Consider the following 20652-nt stretch of genomic DNA (forward strand, 5'->3'; position numbering starts at 1 on the left):
ATATTGACTTGCAAGGATGCCTTGTAACTCATTAGAAACAATGTTTCCGCAAGTCATTTAACCACCCAGAGCTTTTCCCTTGGGCATGTCCTAGAATTAGTCCTCTGTGGCACACTTTTGCAGAAGTGGTGCCCTCGCTGAGCAGAGGCTCCGTGCCTCTCTCCTAGGGTCAGGCTGGGGAGTGACAAGACTATAAACTTCTGAGGCCAGCCTATTCCTTGCGATACTGCTGACTTACTGAAAGGAATAAAAGTGCATTTGTTATTTGTTGCTCAATTAATTGGGTGGGTGTGATCATGTAATTGAGGACCCAGATAGGAAATTTCTCCTCTCAGGTCAGAGACAGATTAGATCCCACATGATCCCTGCCCCTGCCCTCCTGCCTTCTCCCCACTTCTGCCTTACCTTGCTCTCTAGTCAGGGATCGGAGGGCTGTAGCCGGTCACCATATTTATTCAAATGTATGCTGAGCAAATCATCTAAGAAGCTGGATTATATAAAGAAGAATGCTGCATTATGATCGAAGGAAGGCTTATCAACAACCTGTGTTAAAAGATGACACACCCTCGCTTGCTGAACGTGAGGAAGACTTGCTCGATGTTGAAGCTGGATGAAGAGCAACAATTGCAATTTTTAATATGGACTGCAACTCTATATAAAGGTTGCCAGAATCCTCACAACTGGACCAATAGGTAACATCATGATACATGGAGAGAAGTTTGAAACTGTCAAGGACTTCTTGCTTGGATCCACAGTCAGTGCTCCTGGAAGCAGTCGTCTAGAGGTCAAATGACATATTGCTTGGGTGAGTCTGCTGCACAAGACCTCTTTAAAGTGTTGAAAACTAAGGAAGGTACTTTGGGTGTTAAGGTGTGCCTGAATCAAGCAATGCTGTTTTCCATCACCTCACATACATGTGAAAGTTGGACATTGAATAAGGAAGACCAAAGAAGAAGCAATGCATCTGAACTATGGTGCTGGTGAAGAATACTGAAAGTACCATGGACTGCCAAAAGAACAAAAAAAATCTCTCTTGGAAGAAGTACAGTCAGAATGCTCCTTAGAGGCAAGGATGGAAACACATAATCTCGTATACTTTGAACATGCTGGCAGGAAAGACCAGTCTCTGGAGAAGGATATTGTGCTTGGTCAAGTAGAGGGACTGCAAAAATAAATAAATAGGTGGGGTGGGGTGAAGGGAGGAGGCTTTGACAAGATGGATTGACACAGTGGCTACAACACTAGCTGCAAACATAAGAACAATTGTGAGGATGGCATAGGAGTGGGTGGTGTTCCATTCTGTTGTAAACAGTGTTGCTATGAGTCAGAACTGACTAGACAGCATCTAACAACAACAACAACTATACACAACAAAATGAAATGTGCCTGGTCCTGCGCCAACATCGTAATTGCTAGTATGTGAGTTAGGCTGGGATCTCCAGAGAAGCAAAAATCAGTGACTCTTGTAGTGTATGTACATGGAAAGAGATTTCTATCAAGAAATAACACACATTTGTAGAAGTGGGCAAGTCCAGTCTGGTTCAAGTCCATGGATCAGATGTGAGCTGAAGGTTTCTTGTGCATTCTGTAGCTGCAGGGTTTGACAAACAGGGAGCCGAAGATGAAGCAAGAGTATCACAGCTGGTGGATACAGTGCTGAATGAATGGAAGGTTGTCAGTGTGCAGATGGCTCCTGAGATCAGCAGGTGATGTAACAGGAGGTTGATGAAGCAGATGTAGGATCTAGACACAGCAGTAAAAGTGAGCCAGCTTCTGCATACTGTCAGTCTAGACAGATGTCAGCAAACTGGCTCATGAGCCATACACAGCTCTTTCAGCACATATATGTGGCAGTGAAGTAAAATTGAAAAAATTTAAAGGGTATGATTCAGATCATGGTGATTTCATTTGCTTGTTTAAATATATTTATGGCTCTCAAATAATTTAAAAATTGTTGTGACGGTCAGGATTGACTCTTCTATCTCAAAACTTTGTCAACTCCTGGTCTATACTAAGAGTAGGCCACATCCTGAATGGAACCTCCCTAAATTGTATCAAGACTGTGACCAGGTTAACTGCTTAGCTGCTTGACAAATCTAGTTTTAGAGTTGACCACACTATGTTAGATCCTATCATGGGATAATCCTGGCCCACCCAAGTGGACATAAAGCCTATTACAGTCTGTTTGATCCATGCCTATGGCGAATATATCAGTGTATTTCACTGAGGGGTTTCCGTTCCATTGCTGATGCTCTATTTTACCAAACATAATTTTTCCCCTCCATGAGAGGATATTGAGCAGTGTTCTGTGGTCCATAGGGTTTTTGTTGACTGGTTTTCAGAAGTGAATGGTGAGGATCTATCTTAGTCAGGGAGTTCCTGACACAAAACCCACTCTATTTATTTCCTCATCAGTTACATGGAAATAACTTGTCCAACACAGGTGACCCTACTGGTATTTGAGCTATTGGTGGCATGGCTTCTAGCATGATAGCAATATGAAGCTGCCATAATAAGACAACCTTTTAGCCAAATGTGAGACCAGGGGCTTATTATTATTATTTTTGTGAACTTCCTGTCCATAATTTGTATGTTTTCTTGGAATTGGGCTCTCAGGAATGGTCCTACAGTGATCCATTCTTTGGTAGGAGTTGAAGCATATAAGAAGTAAAGTTATTAAACAAAAATTACTAGCTCATTGTGTTATGTAGCTGAGTTCAGAACATCCCAACCCAGGCTATTTATGAAATAAGCCTTGCCCTTGACGGAATTCCTATAGAACAGGGGAAAGTGAGAGTTTAGGGTTTTTGTAGTTGGGGACTAAGCCCTTGAGTCAGTTTGGGAAAGCTGGGAGGTTACTTTCTTTTGAAAAGTGGGAAAGGATGACTGCAAACTCTGACACGTTCCCGGGAAAAGAGTCTGTAAGGAAACTGAGGGCTCGAAGCTAATTCCCTCTTGCCCCAGCCCCGTTGTCTTCCCCTCTCCTCTCCACGCTGCCTCTCCAGCTGGGTCATTGGGGACCAGAAAGCAACGCTCCAGCTTCCCCTGCCCCCTTATCTGGAAAGACTCACAAACCGCACAGTCTGAGAGGTCAGCGGGGGGAGGCTGTTCAGCTGCCTGGTGGGTGTAAACATCAGGGTGGGGACTGATGTGTGTTAGAGAGACCCAAACTGCCTCCTTAATTCAGGTTAATAACAATGTTGCTAGGTATTAGTGAGTTAGCTCCGACTCATAACGACCCTGTGAACAACGGAGTACAACGGCCCGGCACTGCACCATCCTTAGCATTGTTCTTACATTTGAGACCATCGCGGCAGCCACTGTGTCATCCATCTTGTTGAGGGCCTCCCTCTTTTTCATTGCCCTCTGCTTTACCAAGCATGCCGTCCTTTTCCAGGGACTGACTCTCCTGACAGCATGTTCAAAGTAGGTGAGACACGTCTCACCATCCTTGCCTCTAAGGACCATTCTGGCTGTATTTTTTCCCCCAAGACAGGTTTGTTTGTTCTTTTGGCTGTCCACAGTCCTTTGAATTTTCTTCCAGCACCATAATCCAAGCACATTGATTCTTCTTTGATCTTCTTTATTAAATGCAATATGGGAGGCCCTAAAAAATTTCATGGAAAACCGAATGAGAAGATTATTAAAATTTCCATGAACTTTTTGAAGCCCCTTGCTAATCCCTGCTGAATTGGTCAAATTGGCTTGGAGTTTTTGACTTCTTGGTATATGTGTATTAATTTGCAAAGTTTTGTTATTTTCACTTTACTGGTGCAGAAATAGATTCATACAGAGTGGGGTTTGTGTCAGGCTGAACTTCATGCCAGCGTTGGTTGTGTCCACGATTGGGTGTGTGGCTAAGGCAAGAGCTTTTGGTCTGTCCCTGTGGTGTGTGAGCCCGACTAGTTGGCAGGGCTGAGTGAGTATAAGAAAAAGAAAAGGTAGAACGAATAGGTAGCAAATCACTAGATTTGCTATGCAGGCTTGGTGTAAAGATTAGAAACAACACTTAAGTAAAGCACCATACATAGTTCCTGGGATATATTCGATCCTCAACACATAGCACCTGAAAGTTTTAAGACAAGTAAGCTAAGCTCTAGGTTATGTTTTCAATACAGCAAAGCACCTGGATATTGAGAACACATTGTGCTGACATCATTTAAATCTTTATACTTGGAAACATCTGGATGGTTCATATAAGCTGAATTCAGAGAGGGGAAGTGAATGTATTCGAGGCTGCATAATAGTAAGGAAAGCTCTGGACAGGGCTTTCAGCAACCGCTTCTTAGTGCACTGCATTAACAGCGAGAGTGGATCGCGACACCCTGCCAGATGTGGTTAAGTAAGGGTTGGCCTGTATTGGGGCTTCTGGACTACTGAATGTGTACATGCATTCACGGGGCACACAATGATGGGATGTGGCAATTTTGGTTGCAATGTCTGGAAGTACGCAAACCTCCCAATGTCTGTGGCTTCAACACTAGGGGGATGAGGGAGGGCAAAGTCATTTGCCTTCTCTGTTGACCCTCCAGCACCTTTCTCTCGCGCTCTCTCTGAGTTATCCACATTAGCCAGAAAGCTGAGACACAGATGGCTGACTGGCTCCCTATAACAATGGTGTGGGCGGAGGTGTCTGACGTCCTCTGACTTCACAAAGAGCGAGGAGGAGAGTCACTGCCAGCATCAGCCCGAGGCCAGTTCATATGAGACATACTTCCACCTTCAACTTTTTACTGGTTACGACACCAAATGTCCCTTCCGTGGCACTCTCTATTTCTCTGCTGGGTTCAATAATCCATTGCAATGGGGATACGGAACTCTCAGATAATACTCGTGATTATGGAGCTTCGTAGGGAAGCCAACAGTGTACAATTCAGGATCAAAAATGCTCAGGATACAGTTCTTTCATCAGAGCAGCCTTTGATTATGCCTGCAGGTGTACCTCTATCTGGACCTGGACCCTCAGATTGGCCTCTGCCCTGCTCAGGCAAGTGTTACAAAGCCCTTTTAGCTCTGCCAAAATGCTCAAGGGCAGCCCACTCTACCAACAAATCTTCTGTCTGAAGACACCCAGCTTTCTCACTCCATGAAATGGGAAGCCCACTGTAACATCTGCTGACCTCCTGGTTTTACTACTTCTGCTGCTGTTGCTTCTCTGCTATCTCTCAACATCATTGTTGTCAAAGCTCTTTGTCGCCTAAATTTAGGATATTTAATGCATAGATTTTTAGGTTGTACTTTACTCCTGGCAATCCTGTTTTGATGATAGTGAGATTCCCCCTTTCCACTTCTGAAATGGTTCCTTTAAAACTTAGTGGGCTGGCAAAATTGACAAATCCCATGTCATGGTTCCCATACATTATTTGCATCATCCCACCCCAAGCATACCAAGTACCTTATTTATACTATTATTAAGTTACTTAATCTCCTAAGAGAGCCACAAGTACCTCAAATTGCATAGTCCAGTCATTTAGTATGAATTACACAGACTATAGCTGGAAGGACCATATTAAGAAATTCACTGTACTGCACCCCTTAAGTCACACTGATGAAGATATGTTCTTGGCTCATGGACTTTCCTTGTGACAGCCTACCACACTGAGAAGAACCATAGACAACAAGATCCATCAATCTGCTGACTTCAAGAGACACATCTCAAAGTCATTCTATGAAGTCAGCATAACCCTGATAACAAAACTGGGCAAAGGCCCCACAAGGATAGAGAACTACAGACCAATATCTTTCATGAACATATGCAAAAATTATCAACAAAATCCTGGCCAATAGAATCCAACAACATATTAAAAAAAATACATCATGACCAAGTGGGATTCATACCACGGAGGCAGGGATGGTTCAGCATTTGAAAAACAATCAATATAACCCACCACATTACCAAGAAAAAGACAAGAATCTTATGATGCTATCATTTGATGCAGAAAGGCATTTGATAATATCCAACACCCATTCCTAATAAAAGTTAGGATTTGAATGGGGAAAATCTCATTACAATAAAGGTCACATATAAAAAACCAATAGCCAATATTACACTCAGTGAAGAAAAGCTGAAAACATTTCCACTGAATAAGGGAACCCAAGCAGGATGCCCCTTATCCCCACTCTTATTCAACATTGTCTGTGAGCCCTAGCCAGTACCATAAGACAATGCCAAGACATCAAGGGAGTACATTTGGGTAAAGAACAAGTGTAACGTTCACTATTTGCAGAAGATATGATATTATATATTGAAAATCATAAGGTGTCCACAATAAGATTTCTGGAAACAGTAGAGGAGTTCAGGAGAGTAGTAGGATACAAGATTAACAAGCAGACATCAACTGAAGTCCTATATACCAGTGATGGGAATACTGAAAAATATATCAAGGAAAAAATATCATTCACAATAGCCACTCAAAAGCTGAAATACCTAGGAATAAATCTAACCAAAGAACCTCTATGAAGAAAGTGACAGAACATGACTAAAAGAAAACCGTCCACAAATTCAATGCAATTCCGATCCAAATATCAGCATCCTTTTTTTAAAGAAATGGAAATAATAATTACCAACTTCGTAGGGAGAGGGAAGAAGCCCAGGATAGGCAAAGAACTCCTCAAAAGGAAGAGCATATAGGTGGCCTTGCATTACCTGACCCCAAACTTACTGTCCAGCCACAGTGGTCAAAACAGCCTAGTCCTGGTATAATGATAGATACATGGGTAGAGCAGGACAGAAAACCCAGAAATAAAAACATCCACATACAGAAAACTGACTTTTGACAAAGGCCCCCAAATTATTACATGGGAAGCAGATGGCCTCTTCAATAAATGGTGCTGGAAAAACTGGCTATCCTCCTGCAGAAGAATGAAACAAGACCCATCTCACCCCATGGACAAGAGCAAACTCAAGGTGGATCACAGATCTAAATGTAAAACTCAGAGCTCTCAGGATCATCAAGGAGAAAACTGGGAGCACTCGAAGTGTCCTAGTGCAGGCAATGCACAGGCTTTCAGAGATAACAAAGGAAACATACTCCATGGAAGATAATATAGACGAGTGGGACCTATTAAAAATAAAACACTGCATACATCATAAGATGTCATTAAAAGAGTAAAAAGAGAGCCAACAGAGTGGGAAAAGATATTTAGTAATGACATAACAATGGATGAATTTCTAAAACCGACAGTATTTACCAAGTCTACAACAAGAAAAAAACTGATAACCCTTTGAGAAGGTGGGCAAAGGACCTGAACAGATGATTCACAAAGGATGACACTCCAATGGGTAATAAATACAAGAGGTAATGTTCCCGTACACTAGCCATCCAGGAAATGCAAGTCAAAACCACCATGACATACCATCTAACACCCGTAACAGCAGTCTGATTAATAAAAACAAACTGAGAACAACAAATGCTGGAGAGGGTGTGGGGTGAGATCTGAACTCGTATCCACTGCTGGTGGGCTTGTAAATACCTGCAGCCACAGTGGAAGGCAATATGGCGATACCTAATACTGAGGGCAGCTGAAATACCACATGATCCAGCAATACCATTACTGGGCATATACCCCAAATAAATAAGAAACAGATCATGAACAAACATTTGCTCTCCCATGTACATTGCAGCACAGTTCACAATAGCAAGAAGCTGGAAACAGCCTAAATTCCCAACAGTAGAAGATTGGATGAAAAATAAATAGAAAAAAACAAACTCTGGTGTATATACACACAATGGAATATTATGCATCCCTACAAAACAGTGATGAAACCACGAAACACCTCAAGATATGGAGGGATCTGGAAGACACGCCGAGTGAAGTCATTTACAGAAGGGAAACTGCTGTATGAAACCACTGTGGTAGGAACAGGCAGCAGAATGGGCACAAGCTCAGGCTTGTAGGGCATCCAGTCTCCTGCCTAGGGGCCAGACAGCCTGGTCGAGAGCCTGACCGGTGCCAATGACCCACACAGGGTCATTGTGAAGGTCACTTTGGCAGAGGGCACTACACAGGTCAGCTGAGATGAAAGGGTCATGGGAGGGGAAGTGGATATTGTCCACTGAGTGGCTGCCATGTAAATCTATGATGAAGACACCCCTGGACAGTTGGACAGCCCTACCAGAGGGACGAGGCACAGTGATGGGAGAAACAAGTCCGGAGAGGGGAAAGGGGGCAAACAGGTCTGTCTGGGGGGACACAAATGCATGTGTGTTGGTAGGAAAGGAGGGAGGACGGACCTCCACTTGGGGAGACTGACTTAAAATGCTTTGGGGACACGAGGCGGCCTCTCTTTGGTGGTCTGCACTGCATGGGCCACATCTGCCTGGGCTTCTGGGTGTATCCTGAGGACTCAGGCCAGGTGCTGTGGACCACTGGGACACTGAATCCTGGAACTTCAAGGTGCACAGCATGCTCCAGAGGCTGCATCAGTGAGATCCCACAAAGAAACCCCACTGGGTGAACTGGACTTTACCTCAGACACACTTGTAACTTGAGGATTTAAAATGGAAAATGCTTGGTGTCTGAGGAGGCAGTGCCAAGAGTGGTCAGTTGTTGGTAAGTGGAACAACAAGGTATATGCACACAATGGAATATTATGCTACAGCGATGGCCTCTATGCTGTATTGAGATATGTATTAGTCCAGCAAACCTGTGATGGACATTCTGTTTGATTTTGTTTTTGTTTGTTCATATTAGGGCGTATCTCAGAGGTGTTATGTCACTGGGGTCACCTTATTGAAATTGTGTTTTTTGGTAAATGAAATCCAGGATTGATGAACCTATAGGGACAGCAAGTAGAATAAAGATTTTTGTGGGGGAGGCTGGTACAGGAGTGGTGGGGGGTAAAAGGGAGATGATGTCAAGGAGTCCAGGAAGAAAAAGATTGTTTGGAAACTGGAAGCAATGGTACAATTCTGCTTGATGTGATTCAACTATGGAATGATATGATATATGCATTAACTCCCTCATAATGATATATTAAAAGAAAAAAAAACAAAACAAAAAAATGAAACACATAGATTCAGGAATATATTTTGGGCTCACACGAAATCCTAACTCCAATTTAAGAACAATTAGTTCTTACATCATGACCCTGCTGGATGCTCACCCTCAGGAAGGGAATGCAGAAGATATGAGTACTGTAACAAAATGTAGTGAGGAAATGAGATGGTGCCCGGCTATTAGATAAAATAGCATTTGGGGTTTAAAGGCTTGCCTCCAAACAAGCAGCCATCTAATTGAGATGCCAACAAAGTCCACAAGGAAGAAGTCCACAAGGAAGAAGCACACCATCATCAGTCAATGAAGGATTGTAGAACATGTAATCCAATCCGGTTTCCAGAAGGCTATGGATGACAGTGGGAACCCAAGCTACATTGATGAGAACTACATCGGAAATAAGCCTCCGGTGAACTCCGCCGTCTATCAACAATTGAGGGATTAATGGGAGGTGGTTATTAAACAGAGGGCACTGGAGAGATGACTGTAGAAGATCAAAGCCATAAATCTGACTTGAACAGTTAAAACTTTGTCAGTTGATCCCCCTGTGACCTATACTGGACCTGATCTTGTTTACAACATTTTTTGTGTGTTTTTATTTTGTTTTGTTTGTGTTTGTTCATAGTAGGTTGTATCTCAAAGGTGTTATGCCATTGGAGGTCACATTCTTGAAGATGTGTTAAAAACTTTTGGGATTTTTGGCATATTAAACCCAGGATTGATGGACCTATAGGGACAGCAAGTAGAATTAGTGTTTTGGGAGAGGGCAAAACTGTAATTTATACTTATAATTACATCAATAATTAATGGATTAAATTAACTAGTCAAAAAAAGTAAAAAGGGGAATAAGTAGTGTAGATATAGAACTTCCAAATGACAAGGAAGTCAAGTCAATTTTGAGGTAAAATAGTTTAAAAATGGGAAGAAGTTAATAAGTTATAGGATTAAATCAAGTAAATCGAATTCACTGCATCACTGAGGTAAAAGAACAAAATCATAAAGATTTAGTAAGCACTAAAATAACAGGAAATGTTAAGAAAATTCACAGACAAAATCAACTCATCACAGAAAATTATGTAGTGCAGAGCAACCAGGCACACCACAAACACACACACTCAATAAGTATAAAAGCAGTGCTTTTATACTTATAATTACAGTAGCAATTAAATGGATTAAACTAACCAGTCAAAAACCAGAAAGTAATAGAATAGATAAGAAAACAGGACAATCATGCTGCATGCAAGAGACTCCTCTTAGACACAAAAACGAACATAGAATAACAATCAGAGTAAAAGATAATGCATCAAGCTAATGGTAATTAAAAATAGCAGGCATGACAATATTAATTTCTGATAAAACAGTAAATGCATAAGATAAATATGCATACAAGGATGTGGACAGATACATGTATACTTATGTTTATTGCAGCATTATTCACATTAGCAAAGAAATGGAAATTTCTTTTTTTAATACATCATTTTATTGGGGGCTCTTACAGCTCTTATAACAATCCATGCATCAATTGTATCAAGCACATTTGTACATATGTTGCCAACATCATTTCCAAAACGTTTTCTTTCTACTTGAGCCCTTGGTATCAGCTCCTCAATTTTTCCCCTTCCACCCCTCCCTCCCCTGCTTTGTGAACCCTTGATAATTTATGAATTATTTTTATTGTCATATTTTACACCATCCGCTGTCTCTCTTCACCCCTGTTTCTGTTGTTCATCCCTCTGGGTGGTGGTAGTAGTGGTGGTTTTCTATTGATCATTGTGATCGGTTCCCCCTTTCTCACCTTCTTCCCCCACCTTCCCCCTCCATTCCTGGTATTGCTACTCTCATTATTGGTCCTGAGGGGTTTATCTGTCCTGGATTCCCTGTGTTGAGAGCTATAACTGCACCAGTGTACCTGCTCTGGTCTAGCCAGATTAGTAAAGTAGAGCTGGGGTCATGACAGTGGGAGTGAGGGGTGGGAGGAGGAGGAAGCATTAAAGAACTAGAGGAATGTTGTGTATTTCATTGATGCTATATTGCACCCTGGGAGACTCGTCTTCCTTGTGACCCTTCTGTGAGGGGGTGTCCAATTGTGTATAGATGGGCTTTGAGTCTCCATTCTGACCCCCCCTCGTTCACATCTAAATGGTTGTTTGTTTTGGGCCTTATGATACATGATCCTGTCGACACCTCGTGATCACACGGGTTGGCATGCTTCTTCCATGTGAGCTTTGTTGCTTCCTTGCTAGATGGCCGCTAGCGTTTAACTTCAAGCTTTTAAGATCCCAGATGCTATATCTTGTAATAGCTGGACACCATCAGCTTTCTTCACCACATTAGCTTATGCCTCCATTTTGTCTTCAGCAATTGTGTCGGGAAGATGAGCATCACAGAATGCCAGGTTATTAGAATAAAGTGTTCTTGCATTAAGAGAGGGCTTGAGTAGAGGCCCAATGTCTGTCTGCTACCTTAATACTTAACCCATAAGTATATGTACATAGACCTCTATCCCTATTGTTATATATTAATATATTTACATATGTACATGCCTATATTTATACTTTTATAAATGTCATTTGCCTTCTAGTTTTTTCCTCTATTCGAAATGGAAATTTCTTGTTCAGCTCTTTTACTTCATCATTTTTTCCCCACATGCTTTAGCTACCCCACATTTAAGAGCAAGTTTCAGCTGTCAGTAATGAAGCACCATCGAGCTTGGGGAGACGGGCATTATCATGTGGTGCTGGCATGAGTGTAAACATGCATAACTCATGGAAAGGAATTTGGCAGTTTTTGCCCATTTCACAAGTGCACATGCTCTTAGACCCAGTGATCCCACTTTAGCAATATATGCTATAGATGTAATTTCACAAGCACATGCAACCTACTCATATTAGCTCAAGAAAGGAGGAAAGTATACCACTGAGTTGGTTTCAACTCATAGTGACACTATGCACAGCAGAGTGAAACACTGCCCCGTCCTTTGCCATCCCGCAATTATCATGTTCAAGCACATTGTTGCCCACTGTGTCAATACATCTTGTCTATAGTCTTCTTTTTTGTTGCCCCTCTACTTCACTAAGCATAATATCCTTTTCCAAGGACTGCTGTCTCCTAACAGCATGTCCAAAGCACATGAGATAAAGTCTCACCAAACTTGCTTCTATGGAGCAACCTGTACTTCTTCAACACAGATTAGTTTGTTTGTTTGGCAGTCCATGGTACTTCTAATATTCTTACCATCACCATAGTTCAAATACATCACTTCTTTGATATTCCTTTGATTCTCCTTTGATATTCCAACCTTCACGTGCATATGAGGCGGTTGAGAATATCACTTTAGCCCTCAAAGTAGCATCCGTGCTATTCATTACTTTAAGAAGGTCTTCTGCTGCAGACTTACCCAATGGAATGTATCATTTGATCTCTTGACTGTTGCTTCCATGAGCATCGATTGTGGATCCAAAACACAAAATCCTTGGCAACTTTAAACATTTCTCCATTAATGGTGTGACCTATTGGTCCAGATATGAGAATTTTTGCTTTCTTTGCATTAAGTTGTAATCCGTACTGAAGGCTGCAATCGGTGCTCTTCATTAGCAATTGCCTCAAGTCCTTCTCACAAGGTTACATCATTTGCATATCACAGGTTAATAAACCTTCCTTTGATCCTGATGCATGTTCTTTTCATGTAGTCTAGCTTCTCCGATTATTTGCCCACTCAGCATACAGACCGAATAATGATGGTTAGAAGATATAATGCTAACACACACCTGTCCTGAATTTAAACCATGCAGTATTCCCTTATTCTGCTTGCACAGCTGCCTCTAGGTCCAAGTACGGTTTCCACATGAGAACAATGAAGTGTTCTGGGATTCCTATTCTTCCCAAAGCTATCCATAGTTTGTTATGATCCACACAATCAATTGCCTTTTCATAAATCAATGGAGAGTGGGTTAAATAAGTATGCAAATTTACATATGGACACTCTTCAGCTATAAAAGGAACAGGGCAGCTCTCTGCATCGTGATATAGAATGAGTTCCAAGATAATATTCTGAGTGAAAAGAGCAAGTTGGATTTCACTAGCTTATGAGAAAAAAAATTTAAAGTATATTGTATATGTGAACTATGTCTTTTAGAACTTTCCAAGAGTTTGGTGAGTATGTAACGGTGTCTGCACAAATTGGGAAAATCTGAAGCAAAGTACGGAGGACAAGTAAGGAGCTGAGTCATTTCAAGGTGGCGTCATCAGAAGCGATCAGATATAAATGGACTTCACCCACATAGCCACATCGAAAGGTGAGGCTATGGCCTCAGGGAGGCTCATTTGAGCAGAATCCTATTTACATGCTCAGGCTGTCCCTGACTCCTTGTGCTAAGAGGGCCACGTGGGTTTGTTGACCATCCTATGTGACTAGTGCCAATGGAAACAGATTAAGGAGCAGACAACTGTGACATGAGGGAGTCTTGCCTGTTAGAGGAAAAACGTGACAGAGTACAGGAACTCCAAGCTGCTAGAGAACAACCCAGTCCCGGAAAGCACATCTGATAGTTTACAGGGGGAACAGGGGGAAAATGTTGTGGAGTGGGGAGAGAGGAAGAGGGAGTAACTGATTAACATCTGAATGGAGCGCTAAATGCCTGAACCAAAGAAGGCCCAGATTCTCACAAGGAGAAATCTCTGAAGACTCCAAACATCTAGGAAACATCCAGGTGCCCTACATTCAATGTCTCACAAGTTTCTTTCTCAAGACCCGGAAGGGCCCTTGCCTTCAACAGATTCGGTCACTTCCAGAGGGCTGTGCAGTGGCCCTTTGTGAACATCTAGTGCAGAAGCCTCTAGTGGCTCGGGAAAGAGCTAGGAGCAATACAGGTGTAGGTACTGTACATGTGGCTTTGCAAGGGTGAGTTTCCAACAGGTTCATAACAGCCTCCTGAGCTTCAAAAGCCAAACTATGGTGCTAATTTTGCTCAACACCTGGGGGCTGGGCCCACTGCCATGGGGCCCCCATTCATAAAGGTGAAAGACTTTAAAGCCTGTCACCACCACGGGTAAAACACCGAAGAACATGTGTTAGCAGTATTGTCTGTGAGTACAAACAGCTGCCTAACATAAGTATTGGGGGCCTATCAGGAAAGGTAGCTAAGCCACCAGGATGGTGAGCTTCTCACAGAAGGGAATCAGCCCCAGGGAGGGAGCAGGTGTCAGCACAGAAAACCTATCACCACCCAGGAATAAGGGAAAATGGCTACAACCCACTTCCTGGGAAGTGACTTCTTTGCACTGCCTCCCACTCCACACACTCCCAGTTCAGTCTCCTCTTTTCATCATTATGGGCAGTTGTGTGTGCACATGGTCCTGGAAAGTCCATTTGCTGACCATCCATGGGGGTCTCCGCTCCCCTTTATCCTCAGGACCCACTTACTTCCTTTGCTTTGAAACCCAAGAGAAGGTAGAATGAAGGTGTAGCCACAAGCTATTTTAAAAATGCATGATGTTTAGAGAAAAAGATACTTTCATCAATTATCAAAGAAATGCAAATTAAGAGAATCTTTTGAGGTTATTCTTTTTTAGCTACTAAGTCAGCAAAAGAGAATTTAATTCCTGGAAAGGTTGCAATATATTAATATATGTGTGTACATGTATACACACATACATATGCTTAGTCTTGGTGGCATTGTAAATTATTTAAAGCTTTTCACAAAGCTTGTTGGAAAACATTGAGTTCTAAAAATGATTCTTCCATTGAATTATTTCCTTAAGATGACTTCCCATGATAGGTACAGGCAAGAGGTAAAACTCACACCACATGGAGCCCAGGGACAGGAACGGGAACAGAGATAACGAAAGGGTGGGGGGAAGGGGGAAGAGAAGTGGGGAGGGAGGGGGGCACCGATCGCAATGAATGGCACATAACCACACACCCCCAGCCAGGGGGAAGAACAACAGAAACCAGAGGGGAAGGGAGACAGCGGTCCGTGTGAGTTTTGAAAATAATTACCAATCTACATCCTATCAAGGGGCCACGAGGGTTGGGTGATGAGATGAAGGAGGGAAAAAAATTGGAGCTGATCTCAAGGGCTCAATGGAAAACAAATGTCTAGAAAAGAGTGATGGACTGTATGTACAAATATGTCAGACACAATTGATGTATGTATTGTAACAAGAATTGTAAGAGCCCCCAATAAAATGACTAAAAGAAAGAGATGACTTACCATGAATGAGATAAATGGATTAATTGGAAGAAACATCCTGTTGGAAATACATTGTCCATAAATATCCAACAATAGGGGAATGTTTGACTAAACCCCTGCCATTCTGGACCAACTAGTATCCAAGCACTAGAAATGATAACTGTGTAGGACTGTGTGGAAAATAAAAATGGTTTAAAATAATATATAAAGTGAAAATATTCACCATCTGATGGAAACCTGATAACATGCTTGGATAACAAACCTGGTAACATGCATGTTCATATAATTGGAATTGGAAAATATGAATGATAACAATATGGATAAATAACAATATTGGTGTTATAGCATTGTGGCTTATATTTTCCTTCTTATTTTTTAAAAAAACTACACAATAATGTTCTACAACGAAAGCGAAAATTAAAAAATATATTTAGGAAATGCTCCGCAAAGCACACAGGAAGTGGAGGAGCGGACCCATTGGCCAAAGGGAGAGCTCTGGCTTAGACCCAGTGGTAGGAACGGAGAAAACTCTAGTGCTTTCTTGTTGCATGCTCCTTCTTGTCATTTTGCTGATGCAGCCAAACATGCAACCACTACACCACCCGGGCTGTGGTGGTTATTTTGTTAGGCCCTGGCTTGTGGCAACTTTCTGTACAAGTGAACTAACTACTGCCTGTTCCTGGGCCTCCCTTCCGTAGAGTTTTCATTGTCTTGTGTATTCACCAGGCTCCAAGCCTTTCTTCCTCATCTATTCAGCATCATAGCCACACACAAGCCTCTACTGACAGCCTGGTAGTGATTGTGCATGAGTTGCATTGGCTAAGAATCAAACCAGGCTCTCCTGCATGGAAGGCAGGAATTTTACTATGGAACAACCTTTATCCCTGCCATTTAACACTTAAGGAGGCTAAATTTTCAGGCAAAGAGAGGATGCTTTAGGTCCTCATCTCACTTAAATCTCAAATCAGCATGATCATCAGAAGGCACAAGGGAAAAAACAGGGTTTCATCTAAACTGAGGAGAACTTTTGGAGTAGAAAGCCAAAGATGATGGCCTGCCTTAGAATGATTAGTAGTTTGAGCCACCACCTTGCACAGGGAGATCAACCAGCCTGTAATTGTAAATATGTGCTATTGACAATTGGTTTCCCCCCTGGAGACTAATGTACTAGTTCAGGAGCCATGTGGACTGCTTGAGCCCCAGAGATTGGGCTTGGGGGGTACCCAGGACACAGGCCTCCAGAGGAGCCTGGATGGTAGCGCTTACAAAAACGAAGTGCCCTGGTTTTACTGGAGCCGAGTAGTGAGGGCAGACTGAGGGCTGGAGGTTGGAAGAAAGGCCCTTTCAGGGCTCGCAGATGCAGCCTGCTGCACAGTCAGCTGACTTCAGAAACCCAAGTGGGCCAATAACACTTTAAAGTCTGCACATTCGCAAAGCTGTGTTTAACTGCCACAGAGGGCAGATCATAACTGGGATGGTTTTTTTCATTCTCAGAATATGGAGGCCCTGCCACCTTCCTCAACCTCAGCACACATGTGTTCACAGATGGCAGTGTTTGAGTACATGCTGCACACTCAGATGTTACCTCTCATATTGCCTCCTAAAGCACTTGCCTGCCATAGTGAGTCAATGTTTGGTCTAGACTAACCGCTGCATTTGGTGTGGCTGTGTACTAGGTACTGAGCAGAATAATAGGTCTGCAGCTTCTAAGAAAACGAATTACCCTTTTCACTCATTTGTACTTGAAGATGACTGTTGTTTGAACTTGTACAAGCATGAACCCAGGAGTGTCTTGACTCTTAAGACTTTCCACCAGAATTTTTATGCTCACTGGGTTGTAGCTTGTAATGCTCATTCTAGGATACGTAAATGACATGAACAGTGAGCTGAAATATAATGAACTTCAAGTTTCCTTGTCTGGTACCCCAGTCCTTTCTTGCCTCTCCTCCATCCTGTGCAGAAAGAACCTAGGGTACTTGTTTCTTGGGAAGGGCTCCCTTTGGAGAGCCAGCTTGGCTGGAGTCAGAAGGAAGGCTCCATCAATCTGGTCCTCTCCAGCAGCCAGCCAAGAATGCTGTCCATCTCATAAAACCGCTGCCTAGTGAAATGAAATGCCTATAGTACCTACAGGTCAAGTTGGGGTGGGTTGAGAAGGTGCAGGAGCTGGAGCAAGCATCATGAGCCATCCCTGGGCCCTATGCACTCTGCTCCTTCAGCCACCCAAACTGTCAGGTTAAGCAGGGAAAAGAGAGGAGAGCTGGTGGCCAGAGAGTTTCAAATAGTCCTGAAAATGACTAGGACCCCTGGCATCAGGGTGAGTGTGTGTTTTGGGCCAAGAGGCTCTGGTTAAGTACTCACGGAGAGTCCCTTTAGAATCAGATGAGAATCTGAGAAGAAAGCAGACCCAGTGCACTTATTTGCTCCTTAGACACGTTCTCTTCAAGGAGAGGAGCCCAAGGAGACACAGCACCCTACTCACTTTCAGAAAGTTTGTGGGAAATTTTCATGAACATTTCATTCCATGATTTCAGAAGATGCAGGTGCCCATTGCTTCTAAGTCTGTCTTTTGATGGAAAGCATGTGCCAGGCCAGCCTTTTTGCTGCTAAGCCACTTTCACTCTGACTTGGTTGCATGTGTGCTGCCCACTGGGCTTTGGGGTTGAGCATTTCTCAAAAGTTGGCACTAAAGTACTCAGAGATCATCTGTCCGAGGAAACTGAGGTTCGGCAGGGAGGAAGGAGAGGCCCCATGGGCCACAGTAACTGAAGAGCAGGATGGGAGGTCAAGTGTTCTTTCTACTTTTCTTTAGAGCCACCAGCTATTCTGAAGCCAGAGGGGGTCAGATACAAAAATGTTGAATAACAGATGGAAGCCTGCGTCTGTGTTGGGGACAATGGGAATTATTAACTGGAAAAAGGGAGAAGGCAAAATTTCCTCTCTTCCCCTCTGCACTTTCCTGGTTGGTTATATGACTTCCACAATTGCAATGGGAATAGGAAGTGGCATTGGAAGCAACACATGCAAGGAATTGGCAGTCATCTGGGTAGTTGCAGGGGCCGGGAGCTGGGAAGAGCCTGAGCCTGAGGTCTGGAAGGCAGCAGGCCGGGAGTAGCAATAGAAAAGTTCTCTTTCCCTTGTTGCTGGTGTTAGCTTCCACGTAGTCCTGCCACATGATGACCCCACGTGCCTCGGAGTGGAATGGCCTGCTACTGTGCCACCATCACATTCGTTGATATTGTCAAGTCTATTGTGTAGTCAGTGTACATTCTGAGTGCAGCCCAAACTGGGGTCTTCATCTTCCAGCCCTGTATCACACAATGTTCTCTTATGCCCCGTCAAGTTTTCATTGGCTAATTTTTGCAAGCACATTGCCAGGCCTTTCTCCCTAGTCTGAGCTCCACTGAGACCTGCTCACCGTTAGTAAACTTTCTGGTATTTGAATGACTGGTGGTATAACTTCCGGCATCATGTCAATACCCCAAGTCACTGCAGAGTAACAAACTGCTAGATGGATGGGGGCTCCTCCTCTAGCCCTTCCCGATCTTGGGGCAGAGGAAAGTGGACATTGGCTGTCTTTGGTTTTTTCAATCAAATGCCTGAGGTTGTTTCTTGTCCTTTTCCCACAATTCCCTGTAATTAAGGAGCCAAGTCTTGTTGGAAAGAGGCTGCCTTGCACTGGGACCCTCTCGTGTTGTTAGAGATGTGGCAGTACTCCTCCTCTGGGCTTCACCTGGAGCTTCTAACCACTGTGCATCGGGTTGGTTAGACATGGACCCCTCTGCAGTTTTATTAGTTTACTGTATTCACCAGGAAGGACTCCCTGAACTCTGGGCTAGGGAAAAGAAAAAACGACTAAGGTCAAGGATTTTCACGTTCTTTCATGAGCTTTATAATGTAGGTAGGGCTTTAAAAACATTTTCTGGGATTTTGTAAGTTAGAACAGAATATTTTAGAGAAAACAGTTTTCTATGGCTGTCTGCTGGATTTATTCCTTTTAAGTCCCAAAAGACTGACAAGTCCCATAAGTGTTATGGTGTGCAATAACTGTCATGAAGGTCCCTGTGGAATGAATAGGTAGGTGTCACACACCTGGTACCTTCCAGGTGAGTGTGCAGGTTTGGCCATCACGAGGATTCTTTTATATTTTTCACAGGAGACACACACCCCTGAGAAGAGATTTCCAGAAATAATTGAGTGCAACTTTAACAAGGAACAAGGGATGGGGTGGGGAAGGGGAAAGGGAGGATTAGCAGTTCTAAATTAGCAGCAACTAGGGTCAAATGCCAAGAAATTGAATTGCTGTGAATATTTTTCCATCTGTACTCACAAACCTGAGAGGCCTGGGATGCAATTTTGCTTCTGGAGGGCACGATGGGAAGGTAAGGTGCCACTCTTGTCCTTTGAGGGCTCACAGTCATGGGAAACGACATGTTTTAGTCATAAGATTCCCCAGGCCCCAAAGAAGAAGGGGAATGGAGCTAGTGCCTTCATATACATGGTATATGCTCCTTGTCCAAGTGGAGAAGAGGGTGGAGCTTTGCAATGAGATGCTGAAACAGCAGCTTTGAGACCCAAGGGCCTGAAGGTGAGTTTCCATGACCCTGGGATCTGTCCAATTTATCAGGACCCTCTGATCGGACCTAGAGGTGAGGTTAGTGATGGGGCTCAAATGGCCTCTCCGGCTTCCAACTGGAGTAGCCAAACTGTGGCACAGAGTCAGGTCTTGAGAGACAGGGAAGGAAATAGCTGGGCCAACGTGCTTGACGAGTTTTTAACCCCCTGCAGGTGTGTTGTCGGACTCAGCCAGGAAAACCTGGTCTCACATATGCTTGTCTTTCAGCGTGGACATGGCTTTGACTCACAGCACACTTCTTCAACATGGAAGTCTGACCAGCCTTATTCACTGGCAATTCTATTGATAGTGTCATTCATTTAGCCAATGGTATAGCATTCCAAGTACTATTTAGAAAAAGAAAGTATGCAGACTATACACACTCGAGTATAAGCCAACCCGGGTATCTGCCAAGGCACCTAATTTTACCATAAAAACTGCATAAAAAATGTGGTGAAAAAACTCAGCTTATACTCGAGTATATACGGTGTATAGGACATTTTTTTGAGAATAGAATAGATCAGTTATTGACCTGTAGAGATCAAAATCTCAAGCGACTGGACGCGCTTTTTTGGTAAACAATAATAGTTGGAGATAAGGTAAAACTTTCAGTAACACCCATTCACAAGGCAGAACTATGCCAGATAGACTAAGACATAACATAAAAAAGCAAATAAAGCACAAAACTAGCAAATACCTGGTAGCCCCAAGCCACTGTTCATTGGGCACCCTCAGAGCAAGCAACCCAAACTACAGTTCAGTGACTTCCAAATCTATAACCTAGGGATAACAACCATTTGGTTCTTCTCACACTCGGGTGGTTCAACTTTACTTCCAAGGTAGAGTACAGTG

Source organism: Echinops telfairi, unplaced genomic scaffold (genome assembly GCF_000313985.2).
Source record: "Echinops telfairi isolate 266 unplaced genomic scaffold, ASM31398v2 ScPeMD7_7424;HRSCAF=8462, whole genome shotgun sequence".
Classification (NCBI taxonomy): Eukaryota; Metazoa; Chordata; class Mammalia; order Afrosoricida; family Tenrecidae; genus Echinops; species Echinops telfairi.